A 20,032-nucleotide genomic window follows, 5' to 3' on the forward strand; every position below is an offset into this window, starting at 1 on the left:
GCAAGTCATTTAAAATAGAGAAATGGTTGGGTTAACTCAAAAAAGAAGTTCTTAAGTGATTTCTTCAGCTGACATATTCTTTCTACTACATACCTCCTACCAGGATATTCAAATGACTCTTTGCATACAAGCTTCCTATGCACCTGAATAGCATCCTCCATGAAAGTCTGAAACCACTCCATAGCTTCTTCTCCAATCAGAAACACGTTTGCCATGTTGGCTTCCCTATTTTCAAACAGAACAATCCTTAGAGGTCTTCTTTGAACCTCATCCTTCTGAAATTTCCTTTCATCCACAACTCCACCTCCCCTCCCTTCTTTATATTTTTTTATTTATAAATAACAATTCAGTATTTTATATTTCTATAAATTTATTATATGTGTATGCGTTAAAAAGCATTTAACTTTTGAAAATGCATTTAAAATTCTTTATTTTAAACATAATAAAGTGGATTTTGGATCAGATCAAAATCAGACCCAATTACAAACCTATTTTTCTCATAAAACCAACCAATCATCTTTTCATAATTGTCACTCCTTCATCTTCTAAAGCTGGAACTATGTTAAGGTTATAGAAATGCATAGAACAATTAATTCAGAATTTTTGATACCTAAATTACTAATATAATACAACAAATTGGAGGTGTTTTCAAAGATGAAGGAAAAGTTCTGGCTTTGTTTTCGAGGCCAATTGGTACAGGTGACTCACTTAGAGTTGATACTGCAAGGAATGCAAACGCCAAAAGAGCAAAATATTAGAAGATTAATTGTTGAAGATGACTCTAAGTTCGTTTCTAATTGGCTACAAAAAGGACTTATGTAAATAAAAAAATTGATATTTACATTTAAGTGGCGGACCCATAATATGGAAGTGAGAAGTGCTAACTCTTTTACACTTTTGCTGCAGTACTTGCTAAACCGAGGGGGGGAGGGCAGTAAGGTGAAACTGCTTTTGGTCTTTATTGTATGTTTGTGTGCTTTTATTGAGGATTCTCTTGTATCTACATTAAATCTATAAATAAAATGCTACTATTATTTGTCAAAAAAATAAAATACAACAAATTTAGAATATACATCATAGCATATGGAAGCCTAAAACAAAGGAAAGGATGGGTTAACTCAAAAGGAAGGTCCAAAGTGATTGTCTTCAGCTAACTTAGTCTTGGTAACCCAGGTCCGTCAGGGGTGGGAGGGGTATTGAGGAATGAGGCTAGGAATGTGGTTCTTATCTATTCGGGGCCCACAGGAGCTAGAAACTCTGTTAAGGCGGAACTCGCAGCTGCTATCCAAGGAGTACAACTAGCTGTGCAGATAGGTGTGGGATGGCTACAAAACCCGGACTCTATAGGGTGGTGCTTTAAGAATGAAATTAAAAAATTCAACTGCCTGACAAGAAATTTGACAGTGAGAATACAATGGGTGGGGATTTCTGCTAACTCTATGGCTGATGGCCTTGCAAAGCAAGGGGTAAACAGGGAAAGCATATATTGGGCTCAATTATAGATTGAATCTGTTTCCCGTTTTCAGTTTTTTGGTTTCTGTTTTCTGTTATCTGTCTCCCTTTGTCTTTCTCCCTGCTATTTGGAGAGGACGCAACTCGTGCCTCTCCATGGGAAGCTTGTTACTTTAATTCTCTATTAATGAATCTTATCTCTTTACTCGTCAAAAAAAAAAAAAAAAACTCTAGAAGGGCTTTACATTTTTCAAAGGGGGTTAACTTCAACAATTCAGCAATTCTTCTTGCAATCTTGCGGTGGTACTATCAAACTTATACCATTCTGCAATCCTTTGCTGCTTTAGCCAAAATTTTCATTTCTATTTCTTTTTTGGGTTTCTCCTTCTGCTTTCCCACTTCAGAGTCTCTAGTAACCCCCTGTGTTTCTTCTACAAGTTCAGAGTCTCCACTCTTCTATCTTCTCTAGTTCCCTCCTTCAAGCTTTTTCCTTCCCCAAAATACTCCCCTTCTTTCCACTACATACCTCCTCCCAGGAAATTCAAATGATTCTTAACATACAAGTTTCCTATCCTCCATGAAAGTCTGAAACCACCCCATAGCTTCTTCTCCAATCAGAAACACCTTCGCCATGTTGGCTTCCCTACTTTCAAACAGAAATCCTTTCACCCATAATAACTCCACTTCCCCTCCCTTGTTTATATTTTTTTTTATAAATAACAATTCAATATTTGATATTTCTTTAAACCTGACCCAACAGGGTTGAAAGGGTAACAAATAGTCAATGACATTCTCAACATTACACTTATCATGCATTTCTAGACCAAGCCAAAAGTAACACTCTATCTCTTCCCCTTTACCTCACTTTTATTTTCTTATTTTTTCTTTACTTTCCATTTTTTCCTTTCCTTTTTTGATCTTTTTTCCTTTTGTTTTTTTTTTTTGCCCTAGTAAATTCCAAACCTCTAGGACTCAAAATGAGTAATTGAGCACCCTTGCCCTAGTTTGGAAGGAAATGTCTTCATGCCCCTAGTGTACACACCTCCGGGAGGTCTTAGGTCAGGTTTCATCAAAGAAGGATAAATGGCACAAAACCCAAATAAATTGACCACACCTGAATCACCTCCTCAAGCTAAGTCCCAAGAATCAGACCATATGTAGTTCAAATGGACAACACTTGGGTTCCCCTACTTCAAGAGTCAAATTCCATCGTCGCCAATTCGAAGAGTCTAGCCATGTTTTGGCCTCAAGAGGACTTTTATAGGTTATAAAGAGGTTCTTAGGTATTCCAAAGAAAAGGATATTTGGCTCAAAGCACATGTCTTGCCTTAGTTAGGAAACTACTCTCCCAAAACGAAACTCTTGCCCTTGCTTGAAATTCCTTGTGGCTCTTTGCGTCAACCCCTTGTTGGCGGTGCTTTTTCATTTCTCCCCTTTGCTTGACATTCTTCATCATTATTTTACTTTTTTCTACCCCTTGATTGTTGTGCATTTTGATTTTTCCGCTGCTTGCCACTTTTCATTTTTCTATCTTTTCTCTGCCCCTTGACTATGATTTCTTTTGAATTTTTCCTTGCTAGGAACTCTTTATTTTTTTTTGCTTCTGCTTCTGTTTCTTTTTTTTTTTTTTTGCTCCTTGCTTGAAATCAGATAGCATTTCCTTCTAAACATTTAAATGACCAATGAAAATAAGAACCGATGAGAAAAAAATCCAAGCATCTAACAAGTCCTTAAACTATCTCAAACCTCAATTAATTATTGCAAAATACAAGCAACAACTGTTCTTTGTCTAACTAGGACAAAAAAAGACTTGGGAAAAGCACATCAATGTGAACCAACACAGACTAAAATCACTAATCTCTAAAACAATTGAAGCATTACTTGGTTACCTGATTCCATCATCACCAACAATATAGGTTGCCATTCCCGCAGAAAGCCCAGCATTGTAAGATTAAAGTTGTACATAATCATCAAAAAGGTATGGACCCAATACTGGCTCACTATTGTTATATACACATTTGGGGTATTTTGGGGAGTTTGGGGTATCGACAGAGGATGTGGGGCACCACCAGCCAAGCATAGTTAGCCAATGCAGAGTGTCTTCCATAAAGCGATGGTGCCCTTGTATGATGAGATGAAGGTAGGCATTGCAACCTTTAGTGAAACATTGGCAGGGACTGGGCATAGGGGAAAGGTACCCCTTCACAAGTGGATTAAGTTCTGGTACTCAAAAAGCAAAAGTAACAAACACTTCACCCGAGGAGAGAGAGGAGAGAGATTGCACGATTGAACCACAACTCTAAAGGAAAATAGAATAAAAACCACAAAATCCAAGCATTTAACAAGTCCCTATAACTATCTTAAACCTCTATAATTTATTGCAAACTACCACAAACAATTGTTCTTAGTGTAACTAGGAAAAAATACTAAAAAATTGTATTATAACTGAGTTAGAAAACTTAGGCAAAGCACATCATTCTGAACCAACTCGGACTAAAATCACTAATCTCTAGAACAACCGAAAAACAAAGAAAGAGAGTACTTGCCTATCAAAATAAAATTGGAACCAAAATCGTTAACTGGTTACCTAATTCCATCATCACCAACAATATAGGTTGCCATTCTGGCAGAAAGCCCAGCATTATAAGATTAAAGGTGCACATAATCATCAAAAAGGTATGGACCCATTACTGGGTCATTGCTGTTATACACACATTTTTTGGGCCTTTTGAGGGCACCATCACCCAAGAATAGTTAGCCAATGTAGAGTTTCCATAGAGCGATGGTGCCTTTGTATGATGAGATGAAGGTAGGCATTGCACCCTTTAGGGAAACATTGGCAAGGATTGGGCATAGGGGAAAGGTACCCCTTCACAAGTGGGTTAAGCTTTTGCTTGTCCTCAAGCAAAGACCTCAACCATAAACTGATCATCCCCCCTTATTATTACCATTTACTGGATGAATTCTAGGGTGAGAATACATTGAGTGGTTGGGAAACCTGTGTAGGTATTTTGATTCATTCCTCTGAATTGTCATTCTTATCACATACATAAGAGTCAAGGAATGGGAGAATATGAAATTTTTCATGCCCTAGCATTCACTTCCATTCAATATGTAAATCAACTCCTTGACCGCCAAATTTAACCCTTACTTTGAGCTTGGTCTCAAATCTGTCACTGCACCTCATTGAGTGTTCAACCACATTTTGTCCCTTTGAACCTCAGCCGTCACCAAAATTTTATTTTCTTTTCCCTTTTTTTTTGGTGTGAGTGCATTTTATGCTCCATCTCACACGAGGTATTTGCTTCTTTCTTCTTTTTCTTTTCTCTGTTTTTTTTTTGTGTGAGTGCATTTTATGCTCCATCTCACACGGGGTATTTGCTTCTTTCATCTTTTTCTTTTCTCTGTTTTTTTTTTTGTGTGTGAGTGCATTTTATGATCCATCTCACACGGGGTATTTGCTTCTTTCTTCTTTTTCTTTTCTTTTTTTTTTTGGTGTGAGTGCATTTTATGCTCCATCTCACACTGGTCACAGGCTTGAGGCAGATAACAATACTCATATTCCAAGTTGCTAGTTTTACTATTCAGCTCGGAATAGCGGAGTTAGGACTGATTCATGTCATAAACTGCTAGTTTTACTATTCAGTTCATGCCAGCGGAGTCATTTGGACTTTGTCCCTTTCTTTTTCTCTTTTTCAACTGTTGAACCTCATGCATTAGTAGTTCAGATGTGAACAAGCTCGAATGATTATCAATTGTTCAATCAAGTGCATTGTACACATGAAGGTAGTTAGGGCTGGTCATGGTGAAAGTCATATTTAGCTTCCTTAACCTCATGAATTGTGATAAGTTTGGATCATTCACAAGAATAAAGTCTCACACTCATTGTATTCCCTCTTGGAATTCACCTAATAAACCGCAATAAATTGGAGGGGATTTTCAGTTTATTTGGCCTATCAATGCATGTATGTATGTGTCAGGATAAAGGTTGAGTGTGGACTTGGGTCGAAAGAGCAAACACAATAAGGAGGAGAAGGAACTGAAGAATGGGATAAGATGGGCAATAGCTATTAAAAACTCCAAATACCAGGAACTCCTATACATTAACTGTACAAAAAAAAAAAAAAACAGAGAAAGTATTTCAAAAAAATGGAAGAAACACAAGTAAGGTGGACAAGAGCACTACAAAACTACCCCCACAGATTATATGCAGAAAGAACACTTTGAAGCAGTAGTCTTTGAACTCATTTAACACCATATGAGGAGCTTAGAGAACAAAAGATTTTTTTTTTTCAAGAGTAAAAATTTCATTAAAAAAGAAAACAAGGGATTACAATTAAAAGGTGATAAAACATCATCCGAAAGCAAAAACAATACTCCCACAACAGCAAACAGCAAAAGATAAAAAAAAAAAAAAAAAATTACAGCACAAATCCAGGGTCAACACACAAAACCAAACTAAAACCATATACCAAGAACTAAACAAAGCAACACTAACCCTAATCAAGATGAGAAAATCTCCAACCAAAACCCTCTTGAACACTTCAAACAACAGCATCCGCCTCCTGTAAAAACCAGCAGATCAAACTTCCACAACTCCTCCCATCAATCGCACTTAGTCCTCCATGTCTGAAATCCTGACCCTCTCCCTCATCCCATGCCTCTCCACCTTCCTCTTGAGTGTTGCTCTTTCACTTCGCCTTTTCTTTTTCTCAAACTCTTTCAAAAGCCCTTCTAGCAAAAGCCTCACCACCCAAAAAGAATAGGCCTACAGATTTACCAACTTCAATATCCCTCTCCACTAGTTACTCGACTCTTCCTTTTCCCATTATCTAAGTTCAAAACTTCATTACTTATCAAAGCTTTACCCACATCCCCCTTCCACAACTCCTCCCATCAATCGCACTTAGTCCTCCATGTCTGAAATCCTGACCCTCTCCCTCATCCCATGCCTCTCCACCTTCCTCTTGAATGTTGCTCTTTCACTTCGCCTTTTCTTTTTCTCAAACTCTTTCAAAAGCCCTTCTAGCAAAAGCCTCACCACCCAAAAAGAATAGGCCTACAGATTTACCAACTTCAATATCCCTCTCCACTAGTTTCCTTAAGTCCACTCGACTCTTCCTTTTCCCATTATCTAAGTTCAAAACTTCATTACTTATCAAAGCTTTACCCACATCCCCCTTCCCTTTCACCTCAAGGACTCCAATCTTCTTCAACTCCCCAACTTCAGAACTGTCATGAATGTTAATTTGATCACCGGAGTTAATATCAATAAGAACCTTATGATTCGTAGCTCTAGAACCAACCTTCCTTGAAAAAACTCTCTTAAATTTATTGTTGGGTCCAGTCTCAACAAGTCCCTCTTTTAACCACAAAAAAACCTTAGTAACATGCACCAAATAAGATTTACTTAATCAGTTAATCCTCTAGGATCCGTTCCCAAATTGGCACCAATCCTTCCAGATAACACTTCCTCAACTAGAAAACATTGTTGTTCCTTTGAAGAACAACATTGCCCTCTACATCAAGACATCTGATCCCTTGATTGCATGTGCTATCATCCCTTACCTGCTTCAATGAAGCCTCTACCACTGATACTAGAGGATATTATTCCTAAGTACTTCTTGTTATTAAAAACACTTTGCTTTTCTCTCTTGCCAAATGAATACTTCTGGTATAGAACACAATATTTCACTTTGCCTTTTTTGGAGATCCCAAGAATTTACCAGCTATTTAAATCTTCCAAAGACCAGTTTTGGATAGCAATGATTTCAGACTTTTTAAAGTTAATTAGAGCAAATGACTTATTAGCATAAACTAAACTTTGATGCATTTGATGCTGTTACTACAAAGTAGCTTGTCCTAATTTTGAGATTTAAACAAGTTGCAATTGCATATGCTCACTAATTGCACACTTGCTTTTGTTATATTTGTGCAAGGAGGAGGAAGAGGGCCTTCCAATTACTGATCAGAAAAGGAGGCATGTTCTAGCGTTCAAAGTATGGAAACTGGAAAGTGCTTACTACTAAGTGATTTCAATTAACTCAATGAAACATTCAGCCTGGTTTCTGGTTTTTGGTTTTTGGGATTCGAGCACCAAGTGGGATGAAATAAAATTGAGTTATAAAACATCTTTTAGTTCTAACTGCCAAATATAACTAAATGGGATTTCAAGTTTCGATGAACCACTTGTTTCAGATATCTCATATCCACTTTGAGATAGTACACTACCATATTAAGTTTTCAAGCTACTGAGAAAGTCAAAGGTAGGTTATAGTGATTATGAACACACAAACGAAATAAAGAAAAGGGGAATCTATTAACCCAATTTTAACTTACCTTCACATCTGCTGAGAAAGTCAGTTGAAAGTTCATCCATCTCAATAAGATCTTCTCAGGTGGTTGATTCATCAGCTCCTCCACATCCTAACGATTTACGAACAAAATACAACATATGAACTAAAAAGTAGCAAATAACATTTTATAAAAAATCACAAATAAGCAGAAAACTTCTATAAAAAGGCTATTTCACCTTACTATCATCAACTAACTCCACCAATTGAGGTGTTTTCCTCAAATTGAGGTCCGCCCGTAGTTGTATCTAAGGTTAAAACATCAAAGTAATTGTTTCAATTATAGAAAATATTACTTATATAATTTTCAGTTTGTATCATCACCATGTGCTCAAAAGTCAAAATAGAAAAATGGCTTTCAAACAATTACAGTCCAGAATAAAGACTTTACACTCTAAAGTCTAAAGAAAGCTCAAACTTCATTCATATAATAGTGATTTTTAGATGACAACCAGAGCATACCTTAATGATTAGAGATATCAACCGAAGCACTAGATGACAGAGAAAATAAAAAGCACAGAGAATATTAATATTCGTACTGACCAGAAACTTCTAGCACTTAGGAGAACCCTACCAACTTCCATAATTTAGTAGAGGGAAAAAATAAATTTAATCAAAATCAACATGATGCAACAAAAATCCTTCTCAAAATATACATTTGTTCATAGATTGCAATATGCCAACGTTATAGAGGAAGAAAATAACAAAAATCCAACGAAAGTCGTCAGAAGGACCAAATAAAGAAAAAAGAATGTGCAGTGCAACAACACAAAACATGTAACTTAACATTGTACTTACCGAGCATATGGTATCGACTATTGTACAAGCAAGGGCAGAATAATGAAATATACATAGATAGTAAATTCCAATCTTGTTTGAAGTTTACAGGCTTTCTATCATGCACTTTTTAGATAATCTTTAGGGTTCATATGAAAAGAACCTAATAAATATTAGGTTAATAAGTTTTACTTCTTTGTACTTTGGCATGGAACAGAATATTCAGAAAACTATCAAAAAACTAGTGACAGGACCAAAATATTCTTGAAAATAGAAAAGAACTAACGACTAAAACAGCATGTATACTTACCCTTCAATGAAGTCCTGCATGCCAATATTAACTACTGTACATCCAATAGCCTTAGCAGAATCGAGGCATAGTGTAAGATTTTCATTCCTTTCCCAAGGGTTCAGCACCCTCTTTGTATTGATTGCTCGTTCATCAGTGTCCCAGGGACTGCCACATTGATAAGTTTACTACATCAAAGAATATGCCTTCAGATTACAAAGCCCCAAAACCAAGAAAGAAAACCATCTCCAAATTCAAATTAAAGCAAAGGGATTAACAGGGAAATCACCATAGAAGAACGCCATCTTTTACAATCTCGAAGAGATCATTAGTGGAAGGATCTAGCGAATGATCTTTCTATGATATGTGTAAAGGTGTACTATGTGTAACTCTATTTTATGTTGGCCAGTAGATGCTTTGATTCCGAGACAGAGCGAGTAATGGGCATATAATCGTATTAGTATGTAATGCAGCAACTGTCACCAATTATCGCCCATAAATGATAGAATGTAATATAAAGTGGTGGTCTTTAGGATGTTTAGGATGTAGGACTGAATTGAAGGAAAACATTTCTGTTATGGGGGAGGGGGGAGGGCTATAGTCAGAAGAGGTAAAAGGCCCTGTTTCTTTCACTGTTCAAAGTAACATGATAAGCAATTTTTTTTTTTTTTTTTGATCAGCAACAGAAAAATTGAAATATTAATTTAGAATAGAAAGATACAACTAGAGGTTGTAAAAAAAAACAGCAAACCCAAAAACCCAGCCCAAATTTTCACATGAGCCCAAAACATGGGTTGTCTCTGAATTCCTTGTTTTGCTAGGCCATCTGCCATGCTGTTTGCAGATCTTCTAATCCATCTTATTTGGATGAGCATATATCTAGAAAGTTGTTTGAAGTGCCTTAATTCATTCCTTAGCTGCCAAATTACCCCTTCCTCAGTTTTGATCAGCAACATGCCCAGTTCAGATTTGCCGCACCACTGCGGCTAACCCTACTTCCTGCAGGCGTTGGTTGCAAATTGCTCGAGGGGGACGATGATAGACCATCGTTTTGGTCCATCATCTCCCCATCTCCTTTGGTCACGTGCCTACTTAAAAGGGCGCGTGGCTTTTTAAGGTTTAGGTCCACCCGATTTAAAAAAGTCGGCCCATTCACTTGCCTAGACCCATTAGATCGTGATGGGCCTTGGCCCAACCCTCTATCCCTTTGTCAGTCACGTGTTTACTTAAAACATGTGACTAGTTGACTAGCCTCGGTTCATTGGACCAGACTGAACCAGCTCACAGGACTGGCTTGAACCCTGAAACCTTGCCGACCTTTGTTCATTTTGTTTTGAAATTTGAACTAGAACAAGCCCATCTCCATTTAATTCCCCCGTCACCGACTGAACATAGGACCTGCCATCCCTCAGCCCACCTTGCCATGCAGACTTTCCCCAAGTGTTTAAATCATCCTCTTTTTTCTCTTTTCTCTTGGGAACCTCAGTTGCCTTAACTTCTCTTGTAGAGACTACACTGCCTTGCAAACCACACAACCAAGCCTGTTTTGTCTCTTCATCTTCCTCTCTTCTTCCCTCCTTCCATAGTTGGGCTTCAATGGAGGTAGCAAGCCAAACGGGGTAAACTAAACCATCTGAAACAACCTCTATCTTCTTTGGAATATCACTGGGTTTAATACCACCTAACATCATTGCAACTGAATGGAGATCACAATCAAACACACCATCTAATCTTGCATCACAGACTACAACTATTGACTGTAATACTTCCTCCTTCCAGAGGTTGAAAAGTAACCCAAGCAATCTGACTATTACATTGTCCTCAATCACAAAACTTTTGGTATTGGAGAGAGGACACCATTTCGAGACTGTGGCAGCACCAGCCTCTGAGTGAATAATTAAAGCTGAAATCTCTACTTCATCTTCACCCAGATCTAACAAAGCTTTACAAGAGGCATAAGGAGTAATCACCATCGGCTTTTGCAGGTTTAATTCTCTGAGTATCGCCTGCGCAATACCTCTCCAATCCTTTGGTGAACTTGAGGTTTCCACCACAAATTTCTTCCCCCAGTTCTCCTTTTCTACTGATGCTACTAGTTTAGAACTTCTTTTTCCTTTTTCTGCAATCAACCAGTTTCTATCACTGGGTTCTTCCATTCTCTTATGTATACCCCCTTTCTTTTCCTTTGCTACAGCCTCTACTTGTTTTGTTTTCAGCTGCTGAATAAAGTCACTCAGTACCTGTGCCACTGCCTTCCAACCATTACCCCTTCTACTTTCTGGGAAGCAGACCACCTGCTTCTTTCTTCCTCCAAAGAATTCTTACAGAGTTATGTAACAACCTTTTGCATTCTTTTTGCATTCCAACTCATACCTCTTTCTTCCATCAAGGTTGAACTTTGTAAAGTTCATTTGTTTACCTTTAGAACTTGCTTCTAAACAAACTTCTGCATCCATTCGATCACTTCAAGACCTTCCAGCAATATTGTAGTTCTCTCTGCCTCCCTAATCTTCAAGCTCTGCTGGCCTCTGATCCTTACCTCTTCAAGAATGAAAACTTTTGCTTCAATCTTTATCTCTTTCCTCCATTTTGCAACTTCTACAAACCTGTTCTCCATCTCTCTTCTCTCTTCTCTCACTCATTGGAACCGGCTGATTGAGAATATGGATACTATGTTGGCGGATTGAAAGTCAGAACAATAACTTCCTTGACTCCACCCCTTCTTTTCTTCTTCATACTCTTCTCTTATTTTAGTATTTTTTCACCAGCTTTTCTGGGTCTAGAACAGGGCTTCACCCCTTCTTTTCTTCTTCATATTTCTTCTATTATTTTAATATTTTTTCACCAGTTTTTCTGAGTCTAGAACAGGAGCTCTGCCACCTACTTTTCACATTCATTTTCTTTTATTTTAGTATTTGTTCCCTATGTTTTGTTGATCTCAAATACGGGCTCCACCCCCTTCAGTTCTTTTAAGTTCCAACTCCTAAGTTATAAGTTGTAACTCTAATAAATTGTTTTGCCTACTTGAAGCAACACTGCAAGAAACACAAGCACAAAAGTGCAGAATACATAAATCCAAAGAAACTAGTTCAGAATGGGTAGAAATCCATCAACTTATTATTTTTAAATTCCATCGCCTAGGTGAGGGCTAGGTGCCTAGGTGCCCGGGCGCCCCGCCATGGTCACCTAGCCTTGCCTTGGCACCTTGGAAACTCTGAGCAACAGTTCTTTTTCTTTACTTCTATAAGTGCTTCCATGATGAAATCTAGTTCCTACTCAAACTTTGGTGGACAGCAAGCTGTATCTTTGTTTATTCATATCTATTTTTCATCATTAGTCACCCAAATTACCTTCTGTCACACTGGAAAGTCCACTACTAGATATGGAAGTTGTAGCACCCCTACTTGTCTGCCATAACTTTTAGTGAGGATTATGAATTATGCCATTCTGATGGGACCCTATGATTTCATGAAACATGCACTAATCTAGACCATGATTTGATGTTAGATGCATAACTGAAATCTATAGGCCTAGACATAAGCCGATAGATGCATATGTTAATGAAGTAACAAAAGTTGATTAAGCAAGCCAAAAGAGCCAGGCTATGGCATTTGAATCATATCTACCTGATGAGCACGGAAAATGAGATCTAGATCATGTTTTTGAAGGAATTCAGTGACCTTGTCAGCTCCAAATGTATAAGATACCTCTGTCATTTTCTCCTCATCCTTGTATATCTTTATCAGGATCAGCCCATGGCAAATCACAGAGAAGTCCCTGATCGGGCACATCAACAGGGCAAGCAATATTCCATATCTGATCCAAGTTCTTCAAGTCAGGGGACAATCCTCCATGCATGCAAAGGATCTTGTCATCAATAAGAGCAGCCACTGGAAGGCAGTTGAAGCAATCTGTAAATGTCTTCCAAAGGCGGACATTAAACCTTCTCTTGCACTCGTCATAAAACCCATATATTCGGTTGATGGAAGCACACTCATGGTTGCCCCGAAGAAGGAAAAAGTTCTCCGGGTATTTAATTTTGTATGCAAGGAGAAGGCAAATGGTCTCTATGCTCTGCTTACCACGGTCCACATAATCCCCAAGGAAGAGATAATTTGCTGCAGGTGGGAGTCCACCATATTCAAAAAGCCGAAGAAGATCAGAATACTGACCATGGATATCTCCTGCCAAAAAGTCAAGTAGTTCAGCAATAGAGATTTCATTATTAAAGCAAATGAATGGAGACACACTTTTACTCCACACAAGATATTTGCAGTTTAACAGAAAATGTTGTAATTGAATTAGAGAACTTGGTAAATATGATAATTATCTTTATGCATTTGCATCAGCTGTGTAGACACATGGATAGATGCCCAACAAAACAATCAACTTGCTCCTTCCGGTACTTAATAAAATTCAAAATATGGCTGCCTTTGCTCTGAGATACTCATTACTCAATCGAAATCCACAATCATTTTTCTCAAATATCAATCAAAATAATCATAAAAGCATGTAGATAATGGGAGTTGTCATTTTTGTATCTAAGATAACAGGCTTTGGAAAGGCAAACATATGCTGTTACCATTAGACAATGTCTGTTATAAAATCTGATTAATCTTAACACCTATGATGTGACACATAGGATGAAGTCAACAAAAAGATAAATGCTTAGATATGAATATTTGTCCTCTATTAGTTCTTTATTGGGTAAAAACCAACCTGGTGGAGTCTGTGGATGAGACATTGATCCTGAACATTACAGGAGTTGGTCCATGAGGGTCCCCCATGTTTCATTGATCTCGACTTGTTCAACACTTGATTGTTCTAAACATGTTCACCACATAGTTTGGCTAAGGCAAACAACATCAGGGAAAGAAAGTTGGATGCGGGTGTGAATTCACATCCAGTTAGTCTTCTTGGTTCTATGTTCCCTGCTCTCCCAGGCCATTTGAACGACCATCACCAATCTTGTAGTTCTTTCCATTGGCCCTTTACTCCCAATCTTTTCTTCTCTCTTTTGCCCTTCCATCTCCCTTTATTCTCCTTTACTTTCTTCTAAAGTTCATCATGGATCTTTCCATGCTACAAAATGGAGAAAATCTCATTTCAATTGAAGCTAAAACCTTTCCCTCCATCATATCTCTGACCCTAGTGACTCAATCTTTCAATGAGGGAGAGTAGTAGAGAAAAGTGTGAAAGAGACGTAATTACATGACATTCAGATTTTCTGCTCACAGGCATCTGATCTAATACATCTCCAAAACTATGGGATAAGTTCCTTGGAATCTTGGACAGAATAAGCATTTTTTATGGTAAAGAAAAGTTGTTTGAAGTGCCTGAATTCATTCCTTAGCTGCCAAATTACCCCTTCCTCAGTTTTGATCAGCAACATGCCCAGTTCAGATTTGCCGCACCACTGCGGCTAACCCTACTTCCTGCAGGCGTTGGTTGCAAATTGCTCGAGGGAGACGATGATAGACCATCGTTTTGGTCCATCATCTCCCCATCTTCTTTGGTCACGTGCCTACTTAAAAGCGCGTGGCTTTTTAAGGTCTAGGTCCACCCGATTTAAAAAAGTCGACCTATTCACTTGCCTAGACCCATTAGATCCTGATGGGCCTTGGCCCAACACTTTATCCCTTTGCCAGTCACGTGTTTACTTAAAACAACATGTGACTGGTTGACTAGCCTCGGTTCATTGGACCAGACTGAACCAGCTCACAGGACTGGCTTGAACCCTGAAACCTTGCCGACCTTTGTTCATTTTGTTTTGAAATTTGAACGGGAACAAGCTCGTCTCCATTTAATTCCCCTGTCACCAACTGAGCATAGGACCTGCCATCCCTCAGCCCACTTTGCCATGCAGACTTTCCCCAAGTGTTTAAACCATCCTCTTTTTTCTCTTTTTTTCTTGGGAACCTCAGTTGCCTTAATTTCTCTTGTAGAGACTACACTGCCTTGCAAACCACACAACCAAGCCTGTTTTGTCTCTTCATCTTCCTCTCTTCTTCCCTCCTTCCATAGCTGGGCTTCAATGGAGGTAGCATGCCAAATATAAATAACACTGTTAAAATAATTCTTAATAGAATCCTCTGAAACACTGCTTAACCCAGAAATTCAAGCAATAGATAAAACAAGAAAGAAAGATCACAATATGAGACATAATGAAATTATCTTGACAGAGTTCTGTGAAACCTGAATTGAACAAAAAGGTACACTGGAAGGTCTTCTAAATAGTTATTGTGAACACTAAACCCGATGCCACTGATAAGCATTATACATCTATAACTATACTTATATGAAATTAAGCCAGAACAGAAGCATAGACTTCGGAATAGAAGCAAGAAAAAAGAAGAAAGCAAAGGTAAATAGTCCTACCGATTAGCCAATCAAAAGAACTAGAGATTTTCTTTTGAGACAGAGAGTAAGCAAGTTGAAATCAAACTAAGCAAGTTCTCCAAACCAAAAAAAAACGAGGGTAACCTAACTAAAATCAAAAGTGAAGCCGTTCGAATCTCCATTCAAAGACAAAAAACGGAAACTACAAAAAACCAGAACCAATGGAACAGATCAATGCATTTTTCGTTGTATAAGAAATTAGAAAGAAAATAGATCAATGGAACCAGATCTTAAGAAGAGCGAGCATTATCGAGCGAATAACCTTACCCGTCGAGATTGTGAAACAAGACTCTCTTAAGAACTAGATCTGTCTAAACCTGTTGTTCAGTGCCGCAGAAAGACTGTGATGAAGAAACCAGATCTTGAAGAAGACCCAAAGAGAAAGAACTAATAACTTCATCCGGCGATCATCAGTGAAACAGGGATATGTCAAGAACTGGAATTGTGAATAAAGGCCTTGCCGTTCTGTGCCCTAGGATAATATCTCTGTCGGCGAATCCTTCTCACTTCAGTGCCGTTGGGAAAAGAACAACGAGACACTCTTAACGGTCATAATTCACAATTTAGGGTAGGGAAGAGATCCCCTGTTTTGAAGGTAAATCGATTCCCTCTTTCGTTCACAGGTTCACTTTGATTTTTCATATTACAGGGAAGTAAAATTCAATAAAACCGCTCAAAAAAAAAATTCAATAAAACCGATGGTTTCTACTTTCTAGTTTCTACTTCATTGCCTTGGCACCGATTGGACTTGTTGTATCTTCTAGCTTTGGGCTGTGCTTGGATTTAACAATAAAATAAGAACTTGACCCAAGCCCACTTTACCTTTAATCACTTATCCACTGATGCATATATATGTATGTACTTCGTGTAGAAGAAATATTGTTAGTTTATATTTAATTATTTTTGTGGTAAGGCACAAAATATTTGTTTAAGTCCCAAAATCTTCTTCGGGTAGAGATTCAAGCTCATCCCAACTATATGAGTAAACTGCGTGATTTTATTTCATCATTTTTAAAATCATATCATTGTTAAATTATTGGTGCTTAAATTATTTTTTGGGTAAATTACAAAGACCCGCCTATATTTTGGGGTCTATGATAAAGACCCCCCCTGTACTTTATTTTGCGACAAAGACCCCTTGTACTATGACCATGAGACAAAGACCTCCTTCCATTAGCTTTCCATTAAAATCCGTCGTTGAACTTGGGATAGACACATGATCTCGATAAATCAATGGATAATAATTAAGTAAATAGAAATAGAAATCTATGGATAATTTTTGGGTATAGGTGATTTCTCATCACCTTTTCTATACCTTGTTCTTCTTCTTTGAATAAATTTTATATTTTATTTAGGATTCTCGATTAGTACCCTGTACTTTGGGTCTAGTGCCACTTTGGTCCCCGAACTTTAAAATGTGCCAATCCTATTGTTAACAGACCGTCAACTATGTGTATCATGTGATGGCATGTGTGTATTAAATATTTTGAAAATGATAAAATTACCCTTCAAAACGTTGTTCATCATCTTCTTCTACAGAAATAAGTATCCTGCTCATTATGAAAGGGCTAGAATTGAGTGGCTCTAATGGAGATGAGAAAACGTTAGGTGCATTTCCTGATCATGTGGGGATGGTGGATATGGTTGAATGAGTTAGATTTATCGATGGTTGTTGGAGTGGTGGGAGAAGGAGGAAAACTAGTTCTAATGGTTGATAAAGAAAACTGAATGACACTCGAAGGGCATTTGTGTCCTTTTGCATGCCACTTAACAGCTGACCAACGACAGGTACTGGGTTGGCACATTTCGAAAGTTTGAGTACTAAATTGTCGCATTTTAAAGTTCAGGGACCAAAGTGGCACTAGGCCCAAAGTACAAGGTACTAATCGGGAATTTTCCCTTTTATTTATCTTCAAAAAACAACTTTAGGAATTCCATTGATTGTGGTTTGTTTAGTATTAGAAAAAATCAGCCTTTTGATCCTCGTGTTCTTTAAAACTCCAAGGCAAGCTTCTTTTACTACCATGGTAACAACTTCCACAAAAGCCAACAAATCCAATGAGGCAATGCATGGAAGCCTAATTGGTGAGAGAGATACTTGGCAGGTGGAGAGGCACCTTGCAATAACAGGAGCCTACAAGAAGCTTATCTCCTTTAGGCACATCATCCTTGTTTTCCATTAAAGAAGATTAGGATGAACAGATTGGTTCGTATATGGAGACAAGGGACCCAAAGTTGTTGACTGGGACCTTGAATATTTACCATATAGCAAATACTAAAATATCAGTACCCATAATTTGATGGCTCCTACATAAGAGGGCTTACAGCAAAAGCTTGCATGATCCAATGTCTTTAGACCATTCCATCCATGGATCATTTTTTTAGAGAGTTCAAACAGAACCATTGACCACCATCCAAATATTTTCTTTAAAATCATACATTCTGGATTAAAATTATGAAAGATTTATTTTGTGTTGCCAATAAAAAAAAGAAAAAAAAAAAACCTCACTGAATGCCGCCCTATGTGAATATTTTGTTCGTTATTTTGTTTTTGTGGTTTTTTCCTTACGATTTATGGTTATAGAAATCAAAGAAATAGACATTGACATATTCATACATACCTCAAGCAAGGGTACACTCTGTCAATGCGCCTGCTTGTTTCACCTGGCACTCGCTGCCTGATCAAGCAAAACCAAAAAAATAATCACAAAACAAATCACGAAAAGAGATCAAAGAAGAACACTGAAGCTCAAGATATTTTACTCACAGAGATCCATGATGTGATTCCTAACAAATTGCACATTCCCACAACGATATCTACCACATTCAAACAGCAGATTTAGATTACTAGTACCCAAGAAAATGAAACAATAACACCAAAAGAGGGCGAAATAGAAAGTAGAAACTAGGGTTTAGTAGGAAAGATAAAAAGATAGAGTAAGGATTTATAATGTACCCCAGGCTTAAGAGCGATGCCCTTCTTCGTCTCAAAGCTCTTCAGTTTCTTTGTAGAAGAAGTCTCGCCCTACTCTTCTGCACTCCCAAACAATCAGAATCATTTCCAGGAGATAACCAACGGTTCTTTCCCTTGATGCCTTCAGTGCTACACAAAAACAAAACTAATTTTCTCCAAGTAATGTCTTTAGATCTCCTTCTGACTTCTTTAACAGTCCATACCGTACATCTACTCTCTACTTTCAAATTTCTAGACTCAGAATTTAAAAGATGTTTATGTAGAAAAACCCTAACTCCAGGCTTGCTTGAGTGAAACCCCAAGAGATTTCATGCGGCATAACTTCCACGGGCAAGGGATTGCGCTATCCACTGAGACACAAAACAGAAACCTCACTAATACATATTCGGTTTCAATGGAATTTGCAAGATCCAAGAGAGCCTACCCCGATTCAGCTGCCGCTCAGGTGGGTGGAAGTTGCCGCTACAAGCCTAAGGTCGCGGTTACAAGAGATATGGAGTATTGCAGAATCGCGTAGTGGTGGTTGTCGGTTCAAATAGCACTTAGACATTGTCGGTGCAAAGAGATAAGAGATCGGAAGAGTTGATGGTCGCTGTTACAATCTCTAAGTTGCCATTAAGACTTGAGAGTCATCTCAACAAGACTCACTAAACTACTAGGGAGAGGGCTCTTCCCTGCGACATAGATGAGCATTCTAAGATCTACAGTATGAAGCTATGGACGACCAATGAGGTCTGTGCTAAATCGAAGTTATGGTACTTCGTGAAGTCAAGAAGAGCGGGCAAGTGTTCATAATTAATGAGGTGTTTGAAAAGCAACGGACAAGTTGGGATGAGGCTACCCTGAATTCCCCATTGGGGACGGGGGCGGGGATTGCCCGTGTCTGATTAATATTTATATATAATCATATATAATATATATAATATATTATAAATTTATATATTTATATAATATTATTTGTTTTTAAAATATTAATTATTAAAACTTGAAAAATAGTAAAAGTGTAAAACACTAAACTAAAACCCACGACAGAGAGAAGAGAGAAGTCGAGAACTCTCAACTCTGCATCTAGAACAACAAAACCCGTGAACCCTAGCTTCATGCTTGCCTTCGTCTTTGACTCTTCGTCACCAATTCGCTGACCGCCGTCACTGTCGCCCGTCGTCGCCACAGAAGACTCAAAACCCTAGCTCCGTGCCTTCTAAAGTGATAGAGAATAGATAAAGAAGAGTTTCAGTCGTCAGTCCTTCTAACTTTCGCCTATCGTCGCTAACCGTCGTCGTCGTGACGTCGTCACCCATCGAACTCTCTCTCCTCGTCGATCTTAACTATCCCAATGGTCCTCTCTCTCTCTCTCTCTCTTTCTCTCTCTCAATCTCAATCTCTTTGTCTCAACCTCTCACTCCGTCGGGGATTTGGGTCTCCGATGAGGAATTCATCCCCATCGAGGTCGGGGATGGAGGGGAGATTCCTTTCCCCGCCGGGGATCAGGGATGGGGACAGAGGGTGATTTGGGGGTCGTGATCGAGGATGGGGAGTGTAATCCCCGCCTCGAACCCGCCCCGTTGCCATTCATACCTTAGGCTACGTTTGATTTGTGGGAAGATTTTGACGAAATGGGAAAGGTTAGAAAGGGATGGAAAAAAAAAAGAAAAAATGAGTAGATATTTTTTATGTTCCAGACTTCCAGTTTTTATTAAAAAGGAAAGATAGTGGGAGAATCAATTCTAATAACATTTATTAATTAATTAACTAGAGAGGACCCGTGCAATGCACGGAATTTGTTAA

At 38.2% G+C, this 20,032-nt stretch overlaps 1 long non-coding RNA gene across 3 annotated transcripts; it reads right to left on the reverse strand.

Moving 5' to 3' along the window:
- Positions 1-399: 399 nt before the first annotated feature.
- Positions 400-19,091, reverse strand: LOC148800623 (uncharacterized). Of its 3 annotated transcripts, XR_016068741.1 has the most exons (9): positions 18,669-19,091; positions 18,227-18,594; positions 18,038-18,087; positions 17,892-17,948; positions 12,498-13,055; positions 8,893-9,059; positions 7,985-8,053; positions 7,792-7,878; positions 400-720 (listed from the first exon to the last, which is right to left on the reverse strand). It is a non-coding gene; the product is annotated as an uncharacterized LOC148800623 (long non-coding RNA). The 3 variants fall into 3 exon arrangements; XR_016068740.1 differs by lacking the exon at positions 400-720 and having other exon boundaries at positions 748-7,878; XR_016068742.1 differs by lacking the exons at positions 7,792-7,878; positions 7,985-8,053; positions 8,893-9,059 and having other exon boundaries at positions 410-720.
- Positions 19,092-20,032: the final 941 nt, after the last annotated feature.

This window comes from Nelumbo nucifera, chromosome 4 (assembly GCF_055504915.1).
Source record: "Nelumbo nucifera cultivar China Antique chromosome 4, China Antique-T2T, whole genome shotgun sequence".
In the NCBI taxonomy this organism is placed as follows: Eukaryota; Viridiplantae; Streptophyta; class Magnoliopsida; order Proteales; family Nelumbonaceae; genus Nelumbo; species Nelumbo nucifera.